Source organism: Octopus bimaculoides, chromosome 6 (assembly GCF_046866305.1).
Source record: "Octopus bimaculoides isolate indiv1 chromosome 6, ASM4686630v1, whole genome shotgun sequence".
NCBI classification, from domain to species: Eukaryota; Metazoa; Mollusca; class Cephalopoda; order Octopoda; family Octopodidae; genus Octopus; species Octopus bimaculoides.
In genome coordinates, this window is record NC_142933.1 from 10,236,078 (window position 1) to 10,250,013 (window position 13,936).

The 13,936-nt window shown below is 34.7% G+C and overlaps 1 long non-coding RNA gene across 2 annotated transcripts in view; it reads right to left on the reverse strand.

Moving 5' to 3' along the window:
- Positions 1-1,457: 1,457 nt before the first annotated feature.
- Positions 1,458-13,936, reverse strand: part of LOC128248176 (uncharacterized) — a 20,577-nt gene continuing 8,098 nt past the window's right edge. Inside the window, exons 2-4 of one of the 2 annotated variants that reach the window (XR_016242103.1) lie at positions 10,036-10,109; positions 5,083-5,288; positions 1,458-4,127 (exon numbers count right to left, since the gene is read on the reverse strand). This is a non-coding gene — a long non-coding RNA (uncharacterized LOC128248176). Of the gene's footprint in view, positions 4,128-5,082; positions 5,289-9,765; positions 10,110-13,936 lie in introns of both variants that reach the window. The other variant, XR_008264476.1, reaches the window with a different exon arrangement.

Below are 13,936 nucleotides of genomic sequence, written 5' to 3' on the forward strand. Positions count from 1 at the left end.
GAAGAGTACTGTGAAAAGTTCACTGACTTTGAGAAATATGATATTACGTTGAAACTAGCTTTTCAACCACATTTGGCTGATGCCTGCAAGGTACTTTAAGACTTGCAAATGGAATTAATCACACTCCCAGAAGATGACAGTATAATAACCACGACGTCGTCAGCATGTACAAAATTTGTTGCGAATTTATATTTTCATATTTAAACAAAATCAAGCTCCCTTAAGGTCGCAAATTATGAACGCCCATATAGAAGATCACCTTAATCTACGAACCTTATTATGACTGAATATTATGACTTCTGATAAGGAGAAACTTTCTGCGTGTGAGCTATATCCGTAAACTATCCTGCAGGTTTTAAGGCAGCTATTACAGCGTGTCCTTTCAATTTCTGAGACATCCTTGTGTCTGATATTATTTGTTTGAAATGTAAGGTCTTAAAAAACTGAATGGGAAAAAAAAATTAAACCTCTTGAAACATGTGTCGTGAAAAACATGCCGTAGCTTGTATATGTGCATATCTATCTATCCCTTGATCAATATTTCTAGGGGTTGATCTATTCTGTCGTGTCGATCGGGGAAACCTTTATTTATTCACTTTCTTAACTTCAGGTGCAGTAGAAGACACCATTGTTTGCACTTCTCTACGAGCCATAAAATATCTTTAATTCTCAGCAAGTGTTTTATAAAATGTCATTATTATCAAATTCATGTTTGAGACTGAGATATATTGTCACCAGCTGTTTACTTGTATTGGAGGTGTTACATTCAGTTATAAATACTCATCGCTTTCGCATACATCATTCTTTTAAATTTCTTCACTGATTTTTCCTTTTGATATACGTAAGTGAACTTCTAAAATTATCTTAGTTTTTAATGGAATTTGTATAAAATATTTAAATGATTGTTTTTCATTATAACTCAGATATGATTTTAAAAATTGGAATTTATTCGTCAAAGTTTTCTTATGATGCATTAAAATCGGAAACGCGTCTAATATAAAGTTATCTGGCATTGTGTTGATTTGATTTTCTTGGTAAAGAACAAAAAAATATAAGGTCTAGATCTAAACTAATTTTATTTTTTATTTCTGTGTGTGAATATATGTCCTTGTGCGTTTGTTTTTATCTCTCTCTCTCTCTCTCTCTCTCTCTCTCTCTCTCTATATATATATATATATATATATATATATATATATATATATATATATATATATATAAATATATATATAAATAACCATCTATCTGTTTGTGTGTGTGTTAATGAATGTACGTGTGCGTGTGTGTATATATACATACACACACACACACACACACACACGCACAATAAAATCACGTTTTGTCGAAGTTCAGGGGACAGGCTAAAAACTTCGACACAAGCGAAGATCAAGACAACTTGAAGTTATTTTGTCAATATGAGTTGATAAAAAAATTAGGTTCATTTGTCAGGAGCTAGAACATTAACGTGTTCAAAAGTATGCATTTATTATCAAAAAGTATTTCCAAAATAAAAACTATTATCTTTTAGAATTGCTACATACAAATTAATCTTCTTTGACACTTTGCTTGTTGCTTTTCCTTTTCACTTTTTCTATGAAATTTTTCAACTGAGTAAGAATCGCAAACAAGTCAGCAGAGTTCACGTGGATTTGAATAAATTGTCTCAGGTTAGAGCATAAGGTTACTGCAGAATATGGTGTAGATGTTGGTTGAATTAAATCTTCCGAGTCAGATGTTTTCTCAGTTTCTGTAGCTGTTGGATTGTATTTTTGAATGATAGCGTCTATTATGGCTCCGTCAGTAATCGATTTTGGTGCGATGATGTTATCGTCGACAGAGACGTATTCATCGAAAGAGTCAGATAAGTCAACACCTACTTTTCTTGCTCATCGAAATAATTCTGTGAGTGGTATTTCGTTATTTATGTCATCAGTAGTGTCCAGAGTGTTGTTGGAAAATCCAACGTGTCTGAAGCAGTTTGCTATTGTGGTTCAAGTGACATACGACCAGGCACTTTACAACCAATGCAAAGAATCCAACACAGTATCTGTAGTAAATTTTGAGTTGTTGTCTAATGATGATATAAGCTTGCCTACGAGTAGATGTCGGTAGTGAGGTTTGATGTTCTTTACTATCCCTTGATCCATAGGCTGAAACCTTGAGGTAGTGTTGGGTGGTAAAAGATGGAGTGTCATTTTAGTGAGATGCGTGTTGCGTGTGAAGCATTCGCACCTAGACTTAAGGATGTCATTCGAAACAAAGGTGGTCATATCAAATAAATGTGGTAGTTTTACAATTGTGTTTCCTTTACTAATGCATTGCAACGCTCAAACCTGAAATATAATAATATTTTGCTCTTGCGAAATTTAAAAAATTCGGTTGCGTTCATTTTGGGAAACCCCGTATATAAGATTACATTCCATGTCTATTTTTCCCTAACATAAAAAGAGACAAGAAATATGGTTTGAGGGAAATTTGGCTATTACTTTTAACAAGTCAAGTAATGACATACAGACACACCTCGTTGTCTCATATTTCAATGATTTAAAAAATTTTGTGGTTTATAAAATGTTGCACATATTTCGTTGCTTTAGTGTATCGCAAATTTGTAGACGTACTGCATGTTTCTTTACTTCATTACAAATAATGTGTATTTTTGTATTGTGCTGCGAGAAGGCTGTAGATTTTGTAGTTACTTATCAGAGCGGGGTTTGTGTAAGGCATAAGGTATGTTGTCACCTAGAGTTTGGAGTTTAATACTTTTGTAACTTGTTGACTTTGAAAGGTATTATTGTAAATATTTGTGCAAGTTTTACTGTGATGTAAATGTGTTCGCATGTCCTTGCAGCATGATGTCAGTTTATTGAATGTGTTGCATGTATAGCAGGTGCCTTACTACTACTTGCCTTGAGAAAATTTCAGGAAACTAAAATATGGTAATTCTTAACAATAACCGCAAGAAAAATCATTATATCATGCTTCATGTTTTGCTTAAAATCTTTTCTTCAATAAACCTCGTTCAAAAGGATTTTAATTTTTATGTTATTATAGGCACTATAGTTTAAGTATCCCATTCCAATTCTATTAAATTATGAGCGGATTTATGTGTGAGTGTGACAGGACGTCCAATACTAGGGGAATTTTTCGTTTTTGAAGTCTGATGGTTTGGTCAACTTCTGCAGCCAGTCGGGGAAAATTGTTGTAGTTGTAGTCATCCAAACTTTTTTGTTTCCAATGTTTTCTGTGATTAGCGTTTTGACGCCTTTGAAGCTCCTGGGATTGAATGATTTTCCAATCACTAACAATGCAAGTTTGTGGATGGCAAACATGTTAATGCATAGTATGACAGTGATTCAGTCTTTTTGAGAGTTTTCCACCGTTACATTGTCCTCCTTTACGTGTAGTGATTTGGATGTTAGCAATTTGTGAAGTCCAGATTGGTCGGTGTTGTAGATGTCATCAGGCGAATACTTGGTAGTGTAATGGTGTATTATGTATCCACTCGTTTGACTTCGACGCTGTTAGCTTCCTCATTAATAGTTTTAAAAGTTATGTTATAGCGTTATTTGAAGCGACTTAGGCATCTTTCACTACAGTTGAAATTTGTGTGTTGAAGATTCTTCGCCAGTTTGAGCGATTATGCTTGCAAAATAGGCCAAAATACTGGGATATTCTGAATTCGGGCAGTCTGAAACCACAAAAGTGGTGCTCCTTCAACGTCTGAATATTTGCAGAAATGAATTCTCTTGTGTTACAAACCACTATTTTGGTAGGCGTCTTTGATTTTAGAAGATGATTTTATCCATGTAGACAGTGTGCTAAGAAGTATTTCAAGCTGTTTGGCAACTTCTATTTTTTTTTATTCACTTTTTTGAATATCGAGAATGGCTTGGTATTTGATTTGTATTTTGTGTACAGTGAGTTTTCTTTTAACTAACGTCATATGTAATTTATGAAAAGTATCACTTTGACACGAATCAAAAAAAAAAACTTCAAGTCAAGTGCACACGACTATCTCATACCTTAAGTCAGCAATGATCATCGAATTGTTTGGTAAAATTCTCAAAAAGCTTTGTACAATTTGGTATTATCAATATTCCAAAAAATATACACAAAGCCAATGCAGAGTACTGTAAAAAAGCAAAAAAGAAACAATCGATTAAAACTCACGAGGGGTCTATTTTACAAAATTTTTCTTTTAAAAATTTACATTTTTACGGTACAAGTTATGCGACAAAGCGTTTGAACTCAAAATTGAGATTCTCTTAATAATTTAAAAATTGTCACACTAGAAGCTTGAAAATATAGACTGAAACAAGCTTGAAATTTCAATGTGAATCGAAGAAAGTAGATTTTAAGAATGGAGTCAAAATAATAACATTGTTTATAATTTAATGTAATGCTATGAAAAGTTGTGATGCTGTGAAACAAATTTACTCCCAAAACATACGACTACTACACATTGTAATCTCTTCGTAATCATATAAATATTATGTGTTTTAGCTCATTTGTGTTTTCAAATACGCATGAACACTAAATGCGAAATAAGCATGTTTACTAACTTCCTTTTGTGATTCTCGAAAATACATCCTTATTAATTATATTTTGTATATAACAGAGTATTACTAAATTACAATAGCACAATGTCTGATGTGCACTCGGCTCAAATTAAGAAGGAATACATGAAATCCTTGTGTCCTGAGAATAACGTAAATTGTGTTAAAAGGTAGCAGCATAAATAAAATTCAATATAAATGACAACACATGCAAATGTATTAAGAAAACAATATTACTTTTAGCGCAATAAATATAATGTGTGGTAAGGAAAATACTACTATTAAATATAATTGTAGTTGAAATAGCAATAATTACACAAAATCAGGTTCCGCGTTAACAATATTAACCAGATTAGAAAAGAAAATAGCATAAACGAGAAGGACAATAAGGGGGATGAATGCTATTATAAGGACAGTACTATACAATCGTATAGGAAGAAGTATTTTAATACTATAGTTCGCACTAAGACTGGAAATATGAATGTGATATGTCTAATCGAGTTAGCAAAATTAGTTTCGGTCGACTTACTTTTAAACCTGCTGGGATCGGCACTAGCAATTATAAAGGATTTAGACGATTACATAAGAGAATTTCAGCCTGGTTTAATCCTCCTCTCGGACTCAATGGTAAAACTAATATCTCCACGAAATTTTTCATGGTTCTGGGCAAACACTTTCCTTCAACTTGCTCTCGACTCCTTTCCGCCGGAGAACTTGTTGGCCTTGTGTCAAAATCTGAAATAATTATTGGTCAGTTGGCAGAATCGTTAGCACACGGGGTGAAATATACATATATATATATATAACTGCATGCATATATACATAGATAAATACCAGAAGAAATAAAAATATTAAATATGGAAGAGAGAGACATACGTAGATATGTGTGTGTATGTGTGTGTGTGTATCTGTGCGTATGTTTGTGTGTGTATATACACACACGCATATATCCGCAGGTAAACGTATACACACGCAAATATACACATAGATACATACACACACACACACACACAAACACATATATCTACATATGGCATACGCACACTCGCATATCTACATGCGTTGTTCCTCTTTTTCCTTGAAATAGAAAACAGTTACCAGTTTAATCACCTCAAATTACATTTGTACTTCCAGATCTTTATGACACGATTACTTCTTATTTGTTTGCTGATTTTGGCTGCATTAACACATGTTATCGCAGTACCTAAACGCGGTAAGTTGCCAGTCATATATGAAAATACGTTTCCTGTGCACCAAATCTTTTCATCTATTCTATCAATCAGACTTTTTGTGTTTTGATTGCGTTACAATTGCCGGTAATTGGTTTCCATTGTCAGCAATTGACAATATTTTTACACAGATGTATACATGTATGAATACACACACACTCACATAGACACACAGACACACACTGTATCAGACACACGCACACATTCACATAAACAGACATACACACACATACATTCACATAGACACACAGACACACACTGTATCAGACACACGCACACATTCACATAAACAAACAGACACACACATACATTTACATAGACACACAGACACGCACATATATATGAATGAATAAGGAAAATTTACGTGTGTTAGTTCGCTACGGCTGTTTCATGCAACTATTTTATTTGATTAAGGAAAACAGAACATCATTGGAAAGAAGCCGTTGTTGTCAGATGACCGCATAGACTTCGAACATAAACTTCAAACACCAATGCTTTAACATATTCACATGAATAATGAAACTCAAAATGTTTGCATTGCTTGTCGTCATATCTCTGGCAGAAAGAGTTTAGAACGTATTGCATATCTTGTCAGGTGTACTATGATTAAGAGAGTGGCAGAAGAAATACGGCAAAACTGCGTGGTGCAAACACTCCGTTACAGAGATTTGATATTGAATATTCAATTAATATTATTTGACTGAGCGGATACTGACCTAACAAGGTGCTTCAATTTAAGTTCCTAATTCAACCAAATCTTAATTATATATATATACATACATACATACATACATATATATATATATATATATATATATATATATATATATATATATATATATATATATATATATATATATCTAAGATAGAGAGTATGGTGGATGATTACACGTGGTTAAATATATAAGGAAAGAAATAAGGCGAAAAACACATTTGTTTACAAAACTAAAGAATCTATTAGAATCATCATAGCGAACGTATTATACAATATAATAAAAAATAAGATTTTTTCTTCCAGCATAAAAATCGGTTTTGCTATTCATTTCAAATTTTGAGATTTGGATGCAATTCTGTATTATGGATTTTGTTTGCTAGGGTGATAATTGGTAATCAAGGTATTTTTCAGTAAAGGGGTGGTAAATCTATAATTTTTAATATTGGCTGCAATAGATTGGGTAAGTCTTTAATTTTCAATATAAATTTATATTTAATTGTAGAATATATTTTTCGAAAAAAGATGCCTCCTTATTTAATCGTACCTGTATTTAGGTTCAAATAGCAAATTGGTATAGGAAGATTAGGAACTGTGCTGGCAGTTGTTCTGTACATCTCTCAATGTGTTCATTGAGATATATCTGGCGATATTGTGGGGAAGATATCTGTTGGCTATGGACTGGACATCTCCGTCTGAGAGACATTCCTGTCGACTCTATACAGTTTTTGTCACAGCCGAGCATCTGATTACATAAATGAAGATTCCAGAGGCACAAGTGAAGTTGGATTTACTTTTGAATTTTTGCCCTTGTCCTAAAATGGAATTCTGAACTTTCCAAAAGATTGGGACATTTTCCGCAGCTAGAACAACTACATTTCGTTTTCACTCTTGCGTCCGTTATTCCTGAGAATGATTTAGCATTTGTTAGCGTCTTCTTTAATGTTTTTGGTTGTTTACTGCGTTTAATAATTTTATGTGTACGTAGAATTTCTTTCAGTTTTGGGTCCTTATGGAGTACTGGGAGATTTTGGACAATGATGTAAAATGCTTCTTTGTTTCTAGGGTTTTATGTGGAAACATAAGAGAGTGTTTTCAGAGTAGGTGTTTTCTTGTGCTCGACTTTTCAAAATATTTTAATGTCAATCGATTTTGCATGTTTAATGCCTTCCTTTATGATATGAATTGGTTGGTGTCTGTCCTTGAGTATGTATTTAAGCTCTTGCAATCTTGGTTCTCTGGAAGTTTTGAAAACGTTGCAGACGATATTTGTTTTGCTATATCTTGGCTCACATGAGCTAAATAATAGGAATTCTTTAGAGTCTGTGGTGTGTAAAATATGTTCGTTTATATTTTTTGTTAATTTTTTTAACCAGTATGTCTAGGAATGGGAGTTCCTCTCACTTGTGTCCCATTGTAAATTGCATTTTGGTGTTAATGCTATTAAGGAGTCTTTTGAAATCCAGACGTTTGTCTATGTTTTCATACCAGAAGATGAGGCAGTCGTCCAATAATCTTTTCTAATTTTCTTTTATGCATTGAGAGGGAGGGTTTCCAAAATTTGAAAACGACACCAGATATATGGTTATTTCTACATAACCCTTTGCTAGGTTGGCAATGGTCGGGGCTGCTCTAGTTCCCGTGGCCATTCCGGATGTTCGGCGATCAACAGTGGTGTCAAACATCAAATGGTTGTTTTGAAGGATGAATTTTAGTGATTCGATTATGAAATCTTTGTTGATCCGTTGTGGTATTTCTTCTGGATATTTGTCCACTCAGAACCGGATCTCTTCTATTCCATAATTATGGGGTATATTAGTATATATGTTTATCACATCAAATGAAATCATGCGCGTTTGTTCCTTGACCTTTTTTGGTGGGTGATTTAATATATCTAAGTCATCTCTAATATAACTTTTGAAATATTTTAGAAATCGTTTCAGAAGAATGTCCATGAGGCAAACTTAGCAATAATGGACCGTAGTTTTAGGTCTCCTGGTGTTGGTGTATGTATGCATGTATTTATGCAACAATAACAACAATAACAACAACAAAAACAACAACAACAACAATAATAATAATAATAATAATAATAATAATTATCATTGTTATTATTATTATTATTATTATTATTTTATGTTTGACTTTTGTTTTGCATTTGTACAAGTTGGATCAAAGTCTCACCCAGAGACCTCAAGAGACTATTATTATTATTATTATTATTATTATTATTATTATTATTATTATTATTATTATTATTATTATTATTATTATTATTATTATTATCATTATTGAGTGAGAGAGCAGTGCATGCCATCAAAGTGACACTGGGGTAAAATATACAAAGCCCATTATACCCATCATGACTACCCGTCTGATAAGGGTACACTAGGCACATGCATCACAACCATATGTGTGCAACATGATAATCTCATACCAAGATAAACAGCGCATGACCTCGCAGGTGGGGCCTAGTTAGAATTTTCTTCAGGTCGAGTAGACCATCCCGCTCAAAAGGTCCCTGAATAAGGTTTGTTTAATGATGTTGAGCAGAACACCCATGTTTCCGAAGGGGGATTATTCAACCCCCAAAGAATTCATCTCAACACATGGCTATGATGTTCCCCCACTACTTCTGCTCGTGATCAGAGATGCATATATCGTCACCCACCAAGGGACATGCTCAACTCGTTAAGGTCAAGCAACTGACAACCAAATCTGTGGTATTGAGCAGAATAATTGCTGTAGCCCATCTTTTTATATCAAGACAAAACAATGTACATGATAACATTTCCAATCAATTAAGATCAGAAGCCATGAGAACAACTGCCTGGTACTGCAATTATTATTATTATTATTATTATTATTATTATTATTATTATTATTATTATTATTATTATTATTATTGTTGTTGTTGTTGTTGTTGTTGTTGTTGTTGTTAGCTTCATTTTTTTAAGCGTTCATGACTTGTGGCCAGCAAAAAAACGCCTACACCGAAACCTGAAATCCGGTGTTTCCTATATTTATGCGATTTATCATTTCACACCAAAACCTTTTGGTTTGCCCAAACCACGCTTGTAATTAGGAGAAACCTTTGTAGAAGTACGTACCTGTCCATTAAATTGGTTTCAATATATTTCTCACACGTATTTGTTTTATGGAGACAGGACCGAGAAAAGAGGTAAACGATCCGACTGAGTTTCATATACAAATTCGAAGGAAGTAAAAGTTATGATCTCAGATGGATATTATTGGAATCATCTTTACTTACCCTAATTTATAATAAATCTGCCTTGTAAAATATCTAATATTGTTTAATGGATATTATTATAATGTATGTATTCTTCTTTAGAGTGCATGGGATGTATCGTCGAGAGAAGATGCCGCAATAACGGAGAAGAATGGGTGGAAAAGATGTTCGATACGTGTGCCAGGAGAATATGCGAGTGGATTAATGGTCACCTGAGAGTAAATGAAACACATTTGTGTAAGTTGACAAAGAAAATTTTTACTTCCTCCCTTCATTGCGTTTTATACTTGCTTTGTTTTGAATGCGATAGGCCTTGTTCAGTAACTCTTAACCCCTCGATTCCGAGTTCGATTCCAGGCAGTGACCTGAATAATAATAATAGTAGTAGTAGTAGTAGTAGTAGTAGTAGTAGTAGTAGTAGTAGTAGTAGTAGTAATTGTCTCCATGTGCAGTCTGCTTGCGCCTACAGAGTATCTCAACAGGCATGATAGAGCTGCACAATATATTCACTGGGTAATATGCAAAAACCTGGACTTGCCCCATGATAAAAACTGGTGGGAACACAAACCACCCCCAGTACTTGAAAATGATCACATTGCACTCCTCTGGAACTTCACCATTCAAACTGACAGAAAGATAGACGCAAATAGGCCAGACATCATACTGAAAGACTTCAGACAAAAATCATGCCTCCTCATTGATATGACTGTCCCAATTGATATAAACGTATCTGTCAAGACCTACCAAAAACTGAGCAAATATAAAGATCTTGAAATAGAAATTAGCAAAATGTGGAATCTGAAGACGAAAACAATACCTATTGTCATAGGTGCCCTGGGAATGACAGCGAAACGGGCTGATTACTACCTAGCTCAGATACCAGGAAACCCCAAAATGGCTGAAGTCCAAAAGATAGTGCTCATGGGAACTACCCATATCCTACGTAAAATACTGTCTATGTGATCTCAAATTTTAAAGCAAACATAATTTTCTTATGGTTTCTTAAACATTCACTTGAACAAAACTGTACAAATCCAAATATATGGTACCCTAGGCATAACACCTACATGAACTTCTAACTTGTTGTCTCTTGAGGTCTCTGGGTGAGACTTGGATCCAACTTGTACAAATGCAAAACAAAAGTCAAACATAAAATAATAATAATAATAATAATATCATCGAAAATTACCTTAGCAATGAGAAACCAGGTTTGAAATTTCCCCAAGACACCTGATGAAGGCTGAGGGTATATCAGCCGAAAGATTGTGTTAACAACAAACAAGATGAGGACAAATATCCGTCAAATGTAAATAAAGTAAATAATGAAATATTTATATCTGTATTTATCATTATTTGATTCAAGCACGAGGTACGGCTGAAAAGTTCAATGGATGAGTAAGATGTTCTCATGGAATGTGACCAAATAAAGTTGATTTTTCAGCATATTTCCCTTTGCCGTAAATACACACTTATTCCATCCATGCTGCAATCATTGGATCCCATTGGTGAAAAAAGCTTTTATCCTTTTGGTCACAAACTCATCAACAGTATACGTGATATCATCGACACTGCGACATGGTCACAGTCATGCGTTTATTCATGTTGGAGAAGAGGTGAAAGGCAGACAGGGCGAAATCAGGAGATAAGAGAGGATGATCAACCGTTTCAATGCCATATTCATAGCAGTCCTGATGAATCATGACCACTTTCTTCAATTTTCCTTGGGGTTCGTTTTTGATAGCCCTTCGAAACCACCTCAACAGATTGGGCTAGTTCTCTCCATCAATGGTTTGTCCTTTTTGATGATAATCAATAAACCTCTGGATATTTGCATCCCCCAAAATTAAGATGTCTCTTCCCCTGCAGATGAAAAGATGTCATTCTTTGGAGTAGGTAATGAGGGATGTTTCCACAAAATAAATTTTTTTATTACTGCCTCATGCATTGTCACATTGACTCTCGAAGTGCTGAACCAAATACAACTCCTGGGTTAGGATTATGAAACGTTGAAAGAAACCAGTTGAATGTACCTCTAATATTATCAGATTTTCCTGTGATGATATCAACTTGGTGTGTCTTTGATCAGGTGTGAGTAGACGTGGCATCCACCGAGCCGAAGCCTTTGTCCTGCCAAATCAATCGAGCAGAAGATGCTGAAATCTCTCATATCTTTCCTACATGATAACACGCCTCCCCAAGTAAACACAAAAGTACACTCACATTACTTCCATAAATGATATAAGTGACACCTCTATTCTCTGGTGTTACATTAAACTAAACTCAAAGTAGCATTTAGTTTTGTCATCATGTCCTCCACCCTCCCAAAAATCGTAAACAATGCATATATATGAACAATAGTTAGTAACATTATTGAGCGTGGTTTAATCTTAAGCATTTTGTTCACGCATTATTGAGGACATATTAAGGTGTTGAGCAGGTTCAGTAAATGATAACTTTTATAACGTGTGAAGGCGCTTCGCTTAGTGGTTACGGTATTCGTCTTACGGCCGTGAGTTCGATTCTTGGCAGTATGTTGTGTTCTTGAGCAAGACACTTTAATTCACGTTGCCCCAGTCCAGCAAGATAGCAAAAATGAGTTGCATTTGTATTTCAGAGAAATACAGGTACCGCAGAACTACGTTAAGGTCACTCAATTGGAACACTCGATGTTTTGACCGGCGTAGTGTCAGTTTTACTCATGTAACCGAATATAATGCTTCATATACCTTTCATGCTACTGGTGTATAAAGAAACTGGAATGTCTTCTACCTGTCCTTAAAAACGAGGTACAAAATATACAAACGATTGCTTTAATCTATTCCGATTTTAGGAATATGAACTCAATATCAAAAGTGCATAATAAGTTTCGTTAAATAAACATATATACCAGAATATCACTAACTGAAAAGATAAGAGGGCAAACTAGTTAGCACATCGGGCATTTTCACTCACCGGAATTCTTTCTGGCTTTCTGATTTGAATGCAAACTTTTCCGAGGTCGATTTTGCATTCGATCCCTTCGAGGTCGATAATATAAGTACCAGTTAAGCATTAGAGTCATTGTAATCGACTTACCCGTTCCCATGAAATTGCTGACCTTTTGCCAATGTCTTGTTGCAGTATAGGCATAATTATGTCATAGAAATAGTTTTAATAGAATAATTAATATATCGTGCGTTTTCTTATCAACAACAGATTGTAAGCTGGATGATGGTAGATGTGTTACTAAAAACACACAATGGACTATCGTCAGGGACGGGTGGGCCTGCTGGACTCACACCTGCACCTACGGAGGACCTAAAAACGTTAAAGCCGTAAAGAAATTTCTTGGAACATGTTTACCTCCGTGAGTATACACCTGAAGCTGTTTAACTTAACTCATATATTACATCTTCTCCATGCCATTGTTGCGTTGTCTTGTAACATTTCCCCTTCAGTTCTAAATTATAACTCCAGTTAGCTCTAATTTAGAAGTGGAAATACAAATCATAGCATTTCCTGTTGAATATTAAAACTGATAAAATAACTATATTTTTATTTCATAAGTGTCTGTTTATTTTTCAGTAAAGCCAATGTCAAACCGCTTTCTCTTTTTTTAAGTAAATCAAGACTGCGGCCATTTTGAATGGTCTACATGACCAAATGGACACTTGCAATTACGTATGTTTCAAAGTAGTTCTTATGCTGTCGGGTTCATTTGTGGAATATAGAGTATACAAATGAAATATTTTATGTCTGTATGTATACCAACCACGTGGTTCCGGGTTCAGTCCCACTGCGTGACACCTTGGGCAAGTGTCTTCTACTATAGCCTCGGGCCGACCAAAGCCTTGTGAGTGAATTTGGTAGACGGAAACTGAAAGAAGCCCGTCGTATATATATATATATATATATATATATATATATATATATATATATATATGTGTGTGTGTGTGTGTGTGTGTGTGTGTGTGTGTGTGTGTTTGCGTGTCTGTGTTTGTCCCCCTCCATCGCTTGACAACCGATGGTGGTGTGTTTACGTCCCTGTAACTTAGCGGTTCGGCAAAAGAGACCGATAGAATAAGTACTAGGCTTCCAAAGAATATGTCCTGAGATCGATTTGCTCGACTAAAGGCGGTGCTCCAGCGTGGCCGCCGTCAAATGACTGAAACAAGTAACAGATTAACGAGTAAAGAGATACAAAGGAAATAGT